Source organism: Lutra lutra, chromosome 6, assembly GCF_902655055.1.
Source record: "Lutra lutra chromosome 6, mLutLut1.2, whole genome shotgun sequence".
Classification (NCBI taxonomy): domain Eukaryota; kingdom Metazoa; phylum Chordata; class Mammalia; order Carnivora; family Mustelidae; genus Lutra; species Lutra lutra.
The window spans coordinates 28726453-28738432 of NC_062283.1; positions in this window are offsets into that span (position 1 = coordinate 28726453).

Below are 11980 nucleotides of genomic sequence, written 5' to 3' on the forward strand. Positions count from 1 at the left end.
CACAGAAGCCCTAGAAGGGTCCAAGAACCGTGGGGAGAAGAGGACCCTAGCCAGTGGGGAGACCACAAGAGCCCCAGAAGTGTCCACGGAAAATGTGGGGAAGACCACAGGAGCCCGAGAAGGGTCCAAGGACCGTGGGGAGAAGACCACCCTAGCCAGTGGGACCACCATGAGAGCCCCAGACGGGCCCACTGAAGATGCGGGGAAGACCACAGGAGCCCTAGAAGGGTCCAAGGACCACGCGGAAAAAACCACCTTAGGCAACCGAAAGACCACAAGAACCCCAGAGGGATCCACAGAAGATGGCGGGAAGACCACAGGAGCCCTGGAAGGGTCCAAGGACCATGGGGAGTGGACCACACTAGCCAATGGGAAGACCACAAGAGCCCCAGAAGCGTCCAAGGAAGATGTGGGGAAGACCACAGGAGCCCTAGAAGGGTCCAAGGACCATGCGGAGAACACCACCTTAGCCAACCGAAAGACCACAAGAACCGCAGAGGGGTCCACGGAAGATAGGCGGAAGACCACAGGAGCACTGGAAGCGTCCAAGGAGCGTGGACAGACCACCTTAGCCAAATGGAAGATCACAAGAGCTCCAGAAGGGTCCACAGAAGATGCGTGGAGGACCACAGGAGCCTTGGAAGGGTCCAAGGACCGTGGGGAGATGACCACCCTAGCCAGTGGTAAGACCACAAGAGCCCCAGAAGGATCCACGGAAAACGTGAGGAAGACCACAGGAGCCCGAGAAGGGTCCAAGGACCGTGGGGAGAAGACCACCCTAGCCAGTGAGAAGACCACGAGAGCCCCAGAAGGGTCGACGGAAGATGTGGGGAAGACCACAGGAGCCCCAGAAAGGTCCACGGAAGATGCGTGGAAGACCACAGAAGCCCTAGAAGGGTCCAAGGACCATGCGGAGAAGACCACCTTAACCAACCGAAAGACCACAAGGACCCCAGAGGGGTCCACGGAAGATGGGGGGAAGACCACAGGAGCCCTGGAGGGGTCCAAGGTCCGTGGACAGACCACCTTAGCCAAATGGAAGATCACAAGAGCTCCAGAAGGGTCCACGGAAGATGCGTGGAGGACCACAGGAGGCTTGGAAGGGTCCAAGGACCGTGGGGAGACGACCAACCTAGCCAGCGGGAAGACCACAAGAGCCCCAGAAGGATCCACGGAAAATGTGGGGAAGACCACAGGAGCCCGAGAAGGGTCCAAGGACCGTGGGGAGAAGACCACCCTAGCCAGTGGCACGACCATGAGAGCCCCAGAAGGGCCCACTGAAGATGTGGGGAAGACCACAGGAGCCCTGGAAGGGTCCAACGACCATGGGGAGAAGACCACCCTAGCCAGTGGGAAGACCACAAGAGCTCCAGAAGGGTCCACAGAAAATGTGGGGAAGACCACAAGAGCCCTGGAAGGCTCCAAGGACCATGGGGAGAAGACCACCTTAGCCAACCCAAAGACCACAAGAACCCCAGAGGCGTCCACGGAAGATGAGGGGAAGACCACAGGAGCCCTGGAAGGGTACAAGGACCGTGGAGAGAAGACCACCTTAGTCAATGGGAAGATCACAAGAGCCCCAGGAAGGTCCACGGAAGATGGGGGGAAGACCACAGGAGCCCTGGAAGGGTCCAAGGACCGTGGAGAGACCACCTTAGCCAAATGGAAGATCACAAGAGCTCCAGAAGGGTCCACAGAAGATGCGTGGAGGACCACAGGAGCCTTGGAAGGGTCCAAGGACCGTGGGGAGATGACCACCCTAGCCAGTGGGAAGACCACAAGAGCCCCAGAAGGATCCACGGAAAATGTGGGGAAGACCACAGGAGCCCAAGAAGGGTGGGAGGACCGTTGGGAGAAGACCACCCTAGCCAGTGATAAGACTACGAGAGCCCCAGAAGGGTCAACGGAAGATGTGGGGAAGACCACAGGAGCCCGAGAAGGGTCCAAGGACCGTGGGGAGAAGACCACCCTAGCCAGTGAGAAGACCACGAGAGCCCCAGAAGGGTCGACGGAAGATGTGGGGAAGACCACAGGAGCCCCAGAAAGGTCCACGGAAGATGCGTGGAAGACCACAGGAGCCCTAGAAGGGTCCAAGGACCATGCGGAGAAGACCACCTTAACCAACCGAAAGACCACAAGGACCCCAGAGGGGTCCACGGAAGATGGGGGGAAGACCACAGGAGCCCTGGAGGGGTCCAAGGTCCGTGGACAGACCACCTTAGCCAAATGGAAGATCACAAGAGCTCCAGAAGGGTCCACGGAAGATGCGTGGAGGACCACAGGAGGCTTGGAAGGGTCCAAGGACCGTGGGGAGACGACCAACCTAGCCAGCGGGAAGACCACAAGAGCCCCAGAAGGATCCACGGAAAATGTGGGGAAGACCACAGGAGCCCGAGAAGGGTCCAAGGACCGTGGGGAGAAGACCACCCTAGCCAGTGGCACGACCATGAGAGCCCCAGAAGGGCCCACTGAAGATGTGGGGAAGACCACAGGAGCCCTGGAAGGGTCCAACGACCATGGGGAGAAGACCACCCTAGCCAGTGGGAAGACCACAAGAGCTCCAGAAGGGTCCACAGAAAATGTGGGGAAGACCACAGGAGCCCTGGAAGGCTCCAAGGACCATGGGGAGAAGACCACCTTAGCCAACCCAAAGACCACAAGAACCCCAGAGGCGTCCACGGAAGATGAGGGGAAGACCACAGGAGCCCTGGAAGGGTACAAGGACCGTGGAGAGAAGACCACCTTAGTCAATGGGAAGATCACAAGAGCCCCAGGAAGGTCCACGGAAGATGGGGGGAAGACCACAGGAGCCCTGGAAGGGTCCAAGGACCGTGGAGAGACCACCTTAGCCAAATGGAAGATCACAAGAGCTCCAGAAGGGTCCACAGAAGATGCGTGGAGGACCACAGGAGCCTTGGAAGGGTCCAAGGACCGTGGGGAGATGACCACCCTAGCCAGTGGGAAGACCACAAGAGCCCCAGAAGGACCCACGGAAAATGTGGGGAAGACCACAGGAGCCCAAGAAGGGTGGGAGGACCGTTGGGAGAAGACCACCCTAGCCAGTGATAAGACTACGAGAGCCCCAGAAGGGTCAACGGAAGATGTGGGGAAGACCACAGGAGCCCTGGAAGGGTCCAACGACCATGGGGAGTGGACCACACTAGCCAATGGGAAGACCACAAGAGCCCCAGAAGGGTCCACGGAAGATGCGTGGAAAACCACAGAAGCCCTACAAGGGTCCAAGGACCGTGGGGAGAAGACCACCGGAGCCAGTGGGGAGACCACAAGAGCCCCAGAAGTGTCCACGGAAAATGTGGGGAAGACCACAGGAGCCCGAGAAGGGTCCAAGGACCGTGGGGAGAAGACCACCCTAGCCAGTGGGACCACCATGAGAGCCCCAGACGGGCCAACTGAAGATGCGTGGAAGACCACAGAAGCCCTAGTAGGGTCCAAGGACCACGCGGAGAAGACCACCTTAGGCAACCGAAAGACCACAAGAACCCCAGAGGGGTCCACGGAAGATGCGGGGAAGACCACAGGAGCCCTGGAAGGGTCCACGGAAGATGTGGGGAAGACCACAGGAGCCCTAGAAGGGTCCAAGGACCATGCGGAGAAGACCACCTTAGCCAACCGAAAGACCACAAGAACCGCAGAGGGGTCCACGGAAGATAGGCGGAAGACCACAGGAGCCCTGGAAGCGTCCAAGGAGCGTGGACAGACCACCTTAGCCAAATGGAAGATCACAAGAGCTTCAGAAGGGTCCACAGAAGATGCGTGGAGGACCACAGGATCCTTGGAAGGGTCCAAGGACCGTGGGGAGATGACCACCCTAGCCAGTGGTAAGACCACAAGAGCCCCAGAAGGATCCACGGAAAACGTGGGGAAGACCACAGGAGCCCGAGAAGGGTCCAAGGACCATGGGGAGAAGACCACCCTAGCCAGTGAGAAGACCACGAGAGCCCCAGAAGGGTCGACGAAAGATGTGGGGAAGACCACAGGAGCCCCAGAAAGGTCCACGGAAGATGCGTGGAAGACCACAGAAGCCCTAGAAGGGTCCAAGGACCATGCGGAGAAGACCACCTTAACCAACCGAAAGACCACAAGGACCCCAGAGGGGTCCACGGAAGATGGGGGGAAGACCACAGGAGCCCTGGAGGGGTCCAAGGTCCGTGGACAGACCACCTTAGCCAAATGGAAGATCACAAGAGCTCCAGAAGGGTCCACGGGAGATGCGTGGAGGACCACAGGAGGCTTGGAAGGGTCCAAGGACCGTGGGGAGATGACCAGCCTAGCCAGCGGGAAGACCACAAGAGCCCCAGAAGGATCCACGGAAAATGTGGGGAAGACCACAGGAGCCCGAGAAGGGTCCAAGGACCGTGGGGAGAAGACCACCCTAGCCAGTGGCATGACCAGGAGAGCCCCAGAAGGGCCCACTGAAGATGTGGGGAAGACCACAGGAGCCCTGGAAGGGTCCAACGACCATGGGGAGAAGACCACCCTAGCCAGTGGGAAGACCACAAGAGCTCCAGAAGGGTCCACAGAAAATGTGGGGAAGACCACAGGAGCCCTGGAAGGCTCCAAGGACCATAGGGAGAAGACCACCTTAGCCAACCCAAAGACCACAAGAACCCCAGAGGCATCCACGAAAGATGGCGGGAAGACCACAGGAGCCCTGGAAGGGTCCAAGGACCATGGGGAGTGGACCACACTAGCCAATGGGAAGACCACAAGAGCCTCAGAAGCGTCCACGGAAGATGTGGGGAAGACCACAGGAGCCCTAGTACGGTACAACAACCATGGGGAGAAGACCACCCTAGCCAATGGGAAGACTACGAGAGCCCCAGAAGGGTCCACAGAGAATGCAGGGAAGACCACAGGAGTCCCACAAAGGTCCACGGAAGATGCGTGGAAGACAACAGAAGCCCTAGAGGGGTCCAACGACCGAGGGGAGAAGACCACCCTAGCCAGTGGGAAGGCCACAAGAGCCTCAGAAGGGTCCACGGAAGATGCGGAGAAGACCACAGGAGCCCAAGAAGGGTCTAAGGACCATGGAGAGAAGCCCACCGTAGCCAATGGGAAGGCCACGAGAACCCCAGAAGGGTCCACAGAAAATGCCGGGAAGATCACAGGAGCCCCAGAAGGTTCCACGGAAGATGCGTGGAAGACCACAGAAGCCCCAGAAGGGTCCAAGGACCGTGGGGAGAAGACCACCCTAGCCAGTGGGGAGACCACAAGAGCCGGACAAGGGTCGACGGAAAATGTGGGGAAGACCACAGGAGCCCTGGAAGGCTCCAAGGACCATGGGGAGAAGACCACCTTAGCCAACCCAAAGACCACAAGAACCCCAGAGGCGTCCACGGAAGATGAGGGGAAGACCACAGGAGCACTGGAAGGGTACAAGGACCGTGGAGAGAAGACCACCTTAGTCAATGGGAAGATCACAAGAGCCCCAGGAAGGTCCACGGAAGATGGGGGGAAGACCACAGGAGCCCTGGAAGGGTCCAAGGACCATGGAGAGACCACCTTAGCCAAATGGAAGATCACAAGAGCACCAGAAGGGTTCACAGAAGATGCGTGGAGGACCACAGGAGCCTTGGAAGGGTCCAAGGACCGTGGGGAGATGACCACCCTAGCCAGTGGGAAGACCACAAGAGCCCCAGAAGGATCCACGGAAAATGTGGGGAAGACCACAGGAGCCCAAGAAGGGTGGAAGGACCGTGGGGAGAAGACCACCCTAGCCAGTGAGAAGACTACGAGAGCCCCAGAAGGTTCAACAGAAGATGTGGGGAAGACCACAGGAGCCCCAGAAAGGTCCACGGAAGATGCGTGGAAGACCACAGAAGCCCTAGAAGGGTCCAACGACCATGGGGAGAAGACCACCCTAGTCAGTGGGAAGACCACAAGAGCCCCAGAAGGGTCCACGGTAAATGTGGGGAAGACCACAGGAGCCCCAGAAGGGTCCACGGAAAATGTGGGGAAGACCACAGGAGCCCGAGAAGGGTCGAAGAACCGTGGGGAGAAGACCACCCTAGCCAGTGGGGAGACCACAAGAGCCCCAGAAGGGTCGACGGAAAATGTTGGGAAGACCACAGGAGACCGAAAAGGGTCCAAGGACCGTGGGGAGAAGACCACCTTAGCCAGTGGGACGACCATGAGAGCCCCAGAAGGGCCCACTGAAGATGCGGGGAAGACCACAGGAGCCCTGGAAGGGTCCAACGACCATGGGGAGTGGACCACACTAGCCAATGGGAAGACCACAAGAGCCCCAGAAGGGTCCACAGAGAATGCAGGGAAGACCACAGGAGCCCCACAAAGGTCCACGGAAGGTGCGTGGAAGACCACAGAAGCCCTAGGGGGGTCCAACGACCGAGGCGAGAAGACCACCCTAGCCAGTGGGAAGGCCACAAGAGCCTCAGAAGGGTCCACGGATGATGCGGGGAAGACCACAGGAGCCCTAGAAGGGTCTAAGGACCATGGAGAGAAGACCACCCTAGCCAATGGGAAGACGATGAGAGCCCCAGAAGGGTCCACAGAAAATGCCGGGAAGACCACAGGAGCCCCAGAAGGGTCCACGGAAGATGCGTGGAAGACCACAGAAGCCCTAGAAGGGTCCAAGAACCGTGGGGAGAAGCGCACCCTAGCAAGTGGGGAGACCACAAGAGCCGCACAAGGGTCGACGGAAAATGTGGGGAAGACCACAGGAGCCCGAGAAGGGTCCAAGGACCGTGGGGAGAAGACCACCCTAGCCAGTGGGAACACCATGAGAGCCCCAGACGGGCCCACTGAAGATGCGGGGAAGACCACAGGAGCCCTGGAAGGCTCCAAGGACCATGCGGAGAAGACCACCTTAACCAACCGAAAGACCACAAGGACCTCAGAGGGGTCCACGGAAGATGGGGGGAAGACCACAGGAGCCCTGGAGGGGTCCAAGGACCGTGGACAGACCACCTTAGCCAAATGGAAGATCACAAGAGCTCCAGAAGGGTCCACGGAAGTTGCGTGGAGGACCACAGGAGCCTTGGAAGGGTCCAAGGACCATGGGGTGACGACCACCCTAGCCAGCGGGAAGACCACAAGAGCCCCAGACGTGTCCACGGAAAATGTGGGGAAGACCACAGGAGCCAGAGAAGGGTCCAAGGACCGTGGGGAGAAGACCACCCTAGCCAGTGGCACGACCACGAGACCCCCAGAAAGGCCCACTGATGATGTGGGGAAGACCACAGGAGCCCTGGAAGGGTCCACCGACCATGGGGAGAAGACCACCCTAGCCAGTGGGAAGACCACAAGAGCTCCAGTAGGGTCCACAGAAAATCTGGGGAAGACCACAGGAGCCCTGGAAGGCTCCAAGGACCATGGGGAGAAGACCACCTTAGCCAACCCAAAGTCCACAAGAACCCCAGAGGCGTCCACGGAAGATGGGGGGAAGACCACAGGAGCCCTGGAAGGGTACAAGGACCGTGGAGAGAGGACCACCTTAGTCAATGGGAAGATCACAAGGGCCCCAGGAAGGTCCACGGAAGATGTGGGGAAGACCACAGGAGCCCTAGAACGGTACAACAACCATGGTGAGAAGACCACCCTAGCCAATGGGAAGACTACGAGAGCCCCAGAAGGGTCCACAGAGAATGCAGGGAAGACCACAGGAGCCCCACAAAGGTCCACGGAAGATGCGTGGAAGACCACAGAAGCCCAAGAGAGGTCCAACGACCGAGGGGAGAAGACCACCCTAGCCAGTGGGAAGGCCACAAGAGCCTCAGAATGGTCCACGGATGATGTGGGGAAGACCACAGGAGCCCTAGAAGGGTCTAAGGACCATGGAGAGAAGACCACCCTAGCCAATGGGAAGACCATGAGAGCCCCAGAAGGGTCCACAGAAAATGCCGGGAAGACCACAGGAGCCCCAGAAGGGTCCACGGAATATGCTTGGAAGACCACAGAAGCCCTACAAGGGTCCAAGGACCGTGGGGAGAAGACCACCCTAGCCAGTGGGGAGACCACAAGAGCCCCAGAAGTGTCCACGGAAAATGTGGAGAAGACCACAGGAGCCCGAGTAGGGTCCAAGGACCGTGGGGAGAAGACCACCCTAGCCAGTGGGACCACCATGAGAGCCCCAGACGGGCCCACTGAAGATGCGGGGAAGACCACAGGAGCCCTGGAAGGGTCCAAGGACCATGGGCTGTGGACCACACTAGCCAATGGAAAGACCACAAGAGCCCCAGAAGGGTCCACGGAAGATGCGGGGAAGACAACAGGAGCCCTAGAAGGGTCCAAGGACCACGCGGAGAAGACCACCTTAGCCAACCGAAAGACCACAAGAACCCCAGAGGGGTCCACGGAAGATGAGGGGAAGACCACAGGAGCCCTGGAAGGGTCCAAGGACCATGGGGAGTGGACCACACTAGCCAATGGGAAGACCACAAGAGCCCCAGAAGTTTCCACGGAAGATGTGGGGAAGACCACAGGAGTCCTAGAAGGGTCCAAGGACCATGCGGAGAAGACCACCTTAGCCAACCGAAAGACCACAAGAACCGCAGAGGGGTCCACGGAAGATAGGCGGAAGACCACAGGAGCCCTGGAAGGGTCCAAGGAGCGTGGACAGACCACCTTAGCCAAATGGAAGATCACAAGAGCTCCAGAAGGGTCCACAGAAGATGCGTGGAGGACCACAGGAGCCTTGGAAGGGTCCAAGGACCGTGGGGAGATGACCACCCTAGCCAGTGGTAAGACCACAAGAGCCCCAGAAGGATCCACGGAAAACGTGGGGAAGACCACAGGTGCCCGAGAAGGGTGGAAGGACCGTGGGGAGAAGACCACCCTAGCCAGTGAGAAGACTACGAGAGCCCCAGAAGGGTCGACGGAAGATGTGGTGAAGACCACAGGAGCCCTGGAAGGCTCCAAGGACCATGGGGAGAAGACCACCTTAGCCAACCCAAAGACCACAAGAACCCCAGAGGCGTCCACGGAAGATGGGGGGAAGACCACAGGAGCCCTGGAAGGGTACAAGGACCGTGGAGAGAAGACCACCTTAATCAATGGGAAGATCACAAGAGCCCCAGGAAGGTCCACGGAAGATGTGGGGAAGACCACAGGAGCCCTAGAACGGTACAACAACCATGGGGAGAAGACCACCCTCGCCAATGGGAAGACTACAACAGCCCCAGAAGGGTCCACAGAGAATGCAGGGAAGACCACAGGAGCCCCACAAAGGTCCACGGAAGATGCGTGGAAGACCACAGAAGCCCTAGAGGGGTCCAACGACAGAGGGGAGAAGACCACCCTAGCCAGTGGGAAGGCCACAAGAGCCTCAGAAGGGTCCACGGAAGATGCGGGGAAGACCACAGGAACCCTAGAAGGGTCTAAGGACCATGGAGAGAAGACCACCCTAGACAATGGGAAGACCACGAGAGCCCCAGAAGGGTCCACAGAAAATGCCGGGAAGACCACAGGAGCCCCAGAAGGGTCCACGGAAGATGCGTGGAAGACCACAGAAGCCCTAGAAGAATCCAAGGACCGTGGGGAGAAGACCACCCTAGCCAGTGGGGAGACCACAAGAGCCGCACAAGGGTCGACGGAAAATGTGGGGAAGACCACAGGAGCCCTGGAAGGCTCCAAGGACCATGGGGAGAAGACCACCTTAGCCAACCCAAAGACCACAAGAACCCCAGAGGCGTCCACGGAAGATGAGGGGAAGACCACAGGAGCCCTGGAAGGGTACAAGGACCGTGGAGAGAAGACCACCTTAGTCAATGGGAAGATCACAAGAGCCCCAGGAAGGTCCACGGAAGATGGGGGGAAGACCACAGGAGCCCTGGAAGGGTCCAAGGACCGTGGAGGGACCACCTTAGCCAAATGGAAGATCACAAGAGCTCCAGAAGGGTCCACAGAAGATGCGTGGAGGACCACAGGAGCCTTGGAAGGGTCCAAGGACCGTGGGGAGATGACCACCCTAGCCAGTGGGAAGACCACAAGAGCCCCAGAAGGATCCACGGAAAATGTGGGGAAGACCACAGGAGCCCAAGAAGGGTGGAAGGACCGTGGGGAGAAGACCACCCTAGCCAGTGAGAAGACTACGAGAGCCCCAGAAGGGTCAACGGAAGATGTGGGGAAGACCACAGGAGCCCTGGAAGGGTCCAACGACCATGGGGAGTGGACCACACTAGCCAATGGGAAGACCACAAGAGCCCCAGAATGGTCCACGGAAGATGCGTGGAAGACCACAGAAGCCCTACAAGGGTCCAAGGACCATGGGGAGAAGACCACCCTAGCCAGTGGGGAGACCACAAGAGCCCCAGAAGTGTCCACGGAAAATGTGGGGAAGACAACAGGAGCCCGAGAAGGGTCCAAGGACCATGGAGAGAAAACCACCCTAGCCAGTGGGACCACCATGAGAGCCCCAGACGGGCCAACTGAAGATGCGTGGAAGACCACAGAAGCCCTAGACGGGTCCAAGGACCACGCGGAGAAGACCACCTTAGCCAACCGAAAGACCACAAGAACCCCAGAGGGGTCCACGGAAGATGCGGGGAAGACCACAGGAGCCCTGGAAGGGTCCAAGGACCATGGGGAGTGGACCACACTAGCCAATGGGAAGACCACAAGAGCCCCAGAAGGATCCACGGAAGATGTGGGGAAGACCACAGGAGCCCGAGAAGGGTCCAAGGACCATGGGGAGAAGACCACCCTAGCCAGTGAGAAGACCACGAGAGCCCCAGAAGGGTCGACGGAAGATGTGGGGAAGACCACAGGAGCCCCTGAAAGGTCCACGGAAGATGCGTGGAAGACCACAGAAGCCCTAGAAGGCTCCAAGGACCATGCGGACAAGACCACCTTAACCAACCGAAAGACCACAAGGACCCCAGAGGGGTCCACGGAAGATGGGGGGAAGACCACAGGAGCCCTGGAGGGGTCCAAGGTCCGTGGACAGACCACCTTAGCCAAATGGAAGATCACAAGAGCTCCAGAAGGGTCCACGGAAGATGCGTGGAGGACTACAGGAGGCTTGGAAGGGTCCAAGGACCGTGGGGAGACGACCAGCCTAGCCAGCGGGAAGACCACAAGAGCCCCAGAAGGATCCACGGAAAATGTGGGGAAGACCACAGGAGCCCGAGAAGGGTCCAAGGACCGTGGGGAGAAGACCACCCTAGCCAGTGGCACGAACATGAGAGCCCCAGAAGGGCCCACTGAAGATGTGGGGAAGACCACAGGAGCCCTGGAAGGGTCCAACGACCATGGGGAGAAGACCACCCTAACCAGTGGGAAGACCACAAGAGCTCCAGAAGTGTCCACAGAAAATGTGGGGAAGACCACAGGAGCCCTGGAAGGCTCCAACGACCATGGGGAGAAGACCACCTTAGCCAATCCAAAGTCCACAAGAACCCCAGAGGCGTCCACGGAAGATGGGGGGAAGACCACAGGAGCCCTGGAAGGGTACAAGGACCGTGGAGAGAGGACCACCTTAGTCAATGGGAAGATCACAAGGGCCCCAGGAAGGTCCACGGAAGATGTGGGGAAGACCACAGGAGCCCTAGAACGGTACAACAACCATGGTGAGAAGACCACCCTAGCCAATGGGAAGACTACGAGAGCCCCAGAAGGGTCCACAGAGAATGCAGGGAAGACCACAGGAGCCCCACAAAGGTCCACGGAAGATGCGTGGAAGACCACAGAAGCCCAAGAGAGGTCCAACGACCGAGGGGAGAAGACCACCCTAGCCAGTGGGAAGGCCACAAGAGCCTCAGAATGGTCCACGGATGATGTGGGGAAGACCACAGGAGCCCTAGAAGGGTCTAAGGACCATGGAGAGAAGACCACCCTAGCCAATGGGAAGACCATGAGAGCCCCAGAAGGGTCCACAGAAAATGCCGGGAAGACCACAGGAGCCCCAGAAGGGTCCACGGAATATGCTTGGAAGACCACAGAAGCCCTACAAGGGTCCAAGGACCGTGGGGAGAAGACCACCCTAGCCAGTGGGGAGACCACA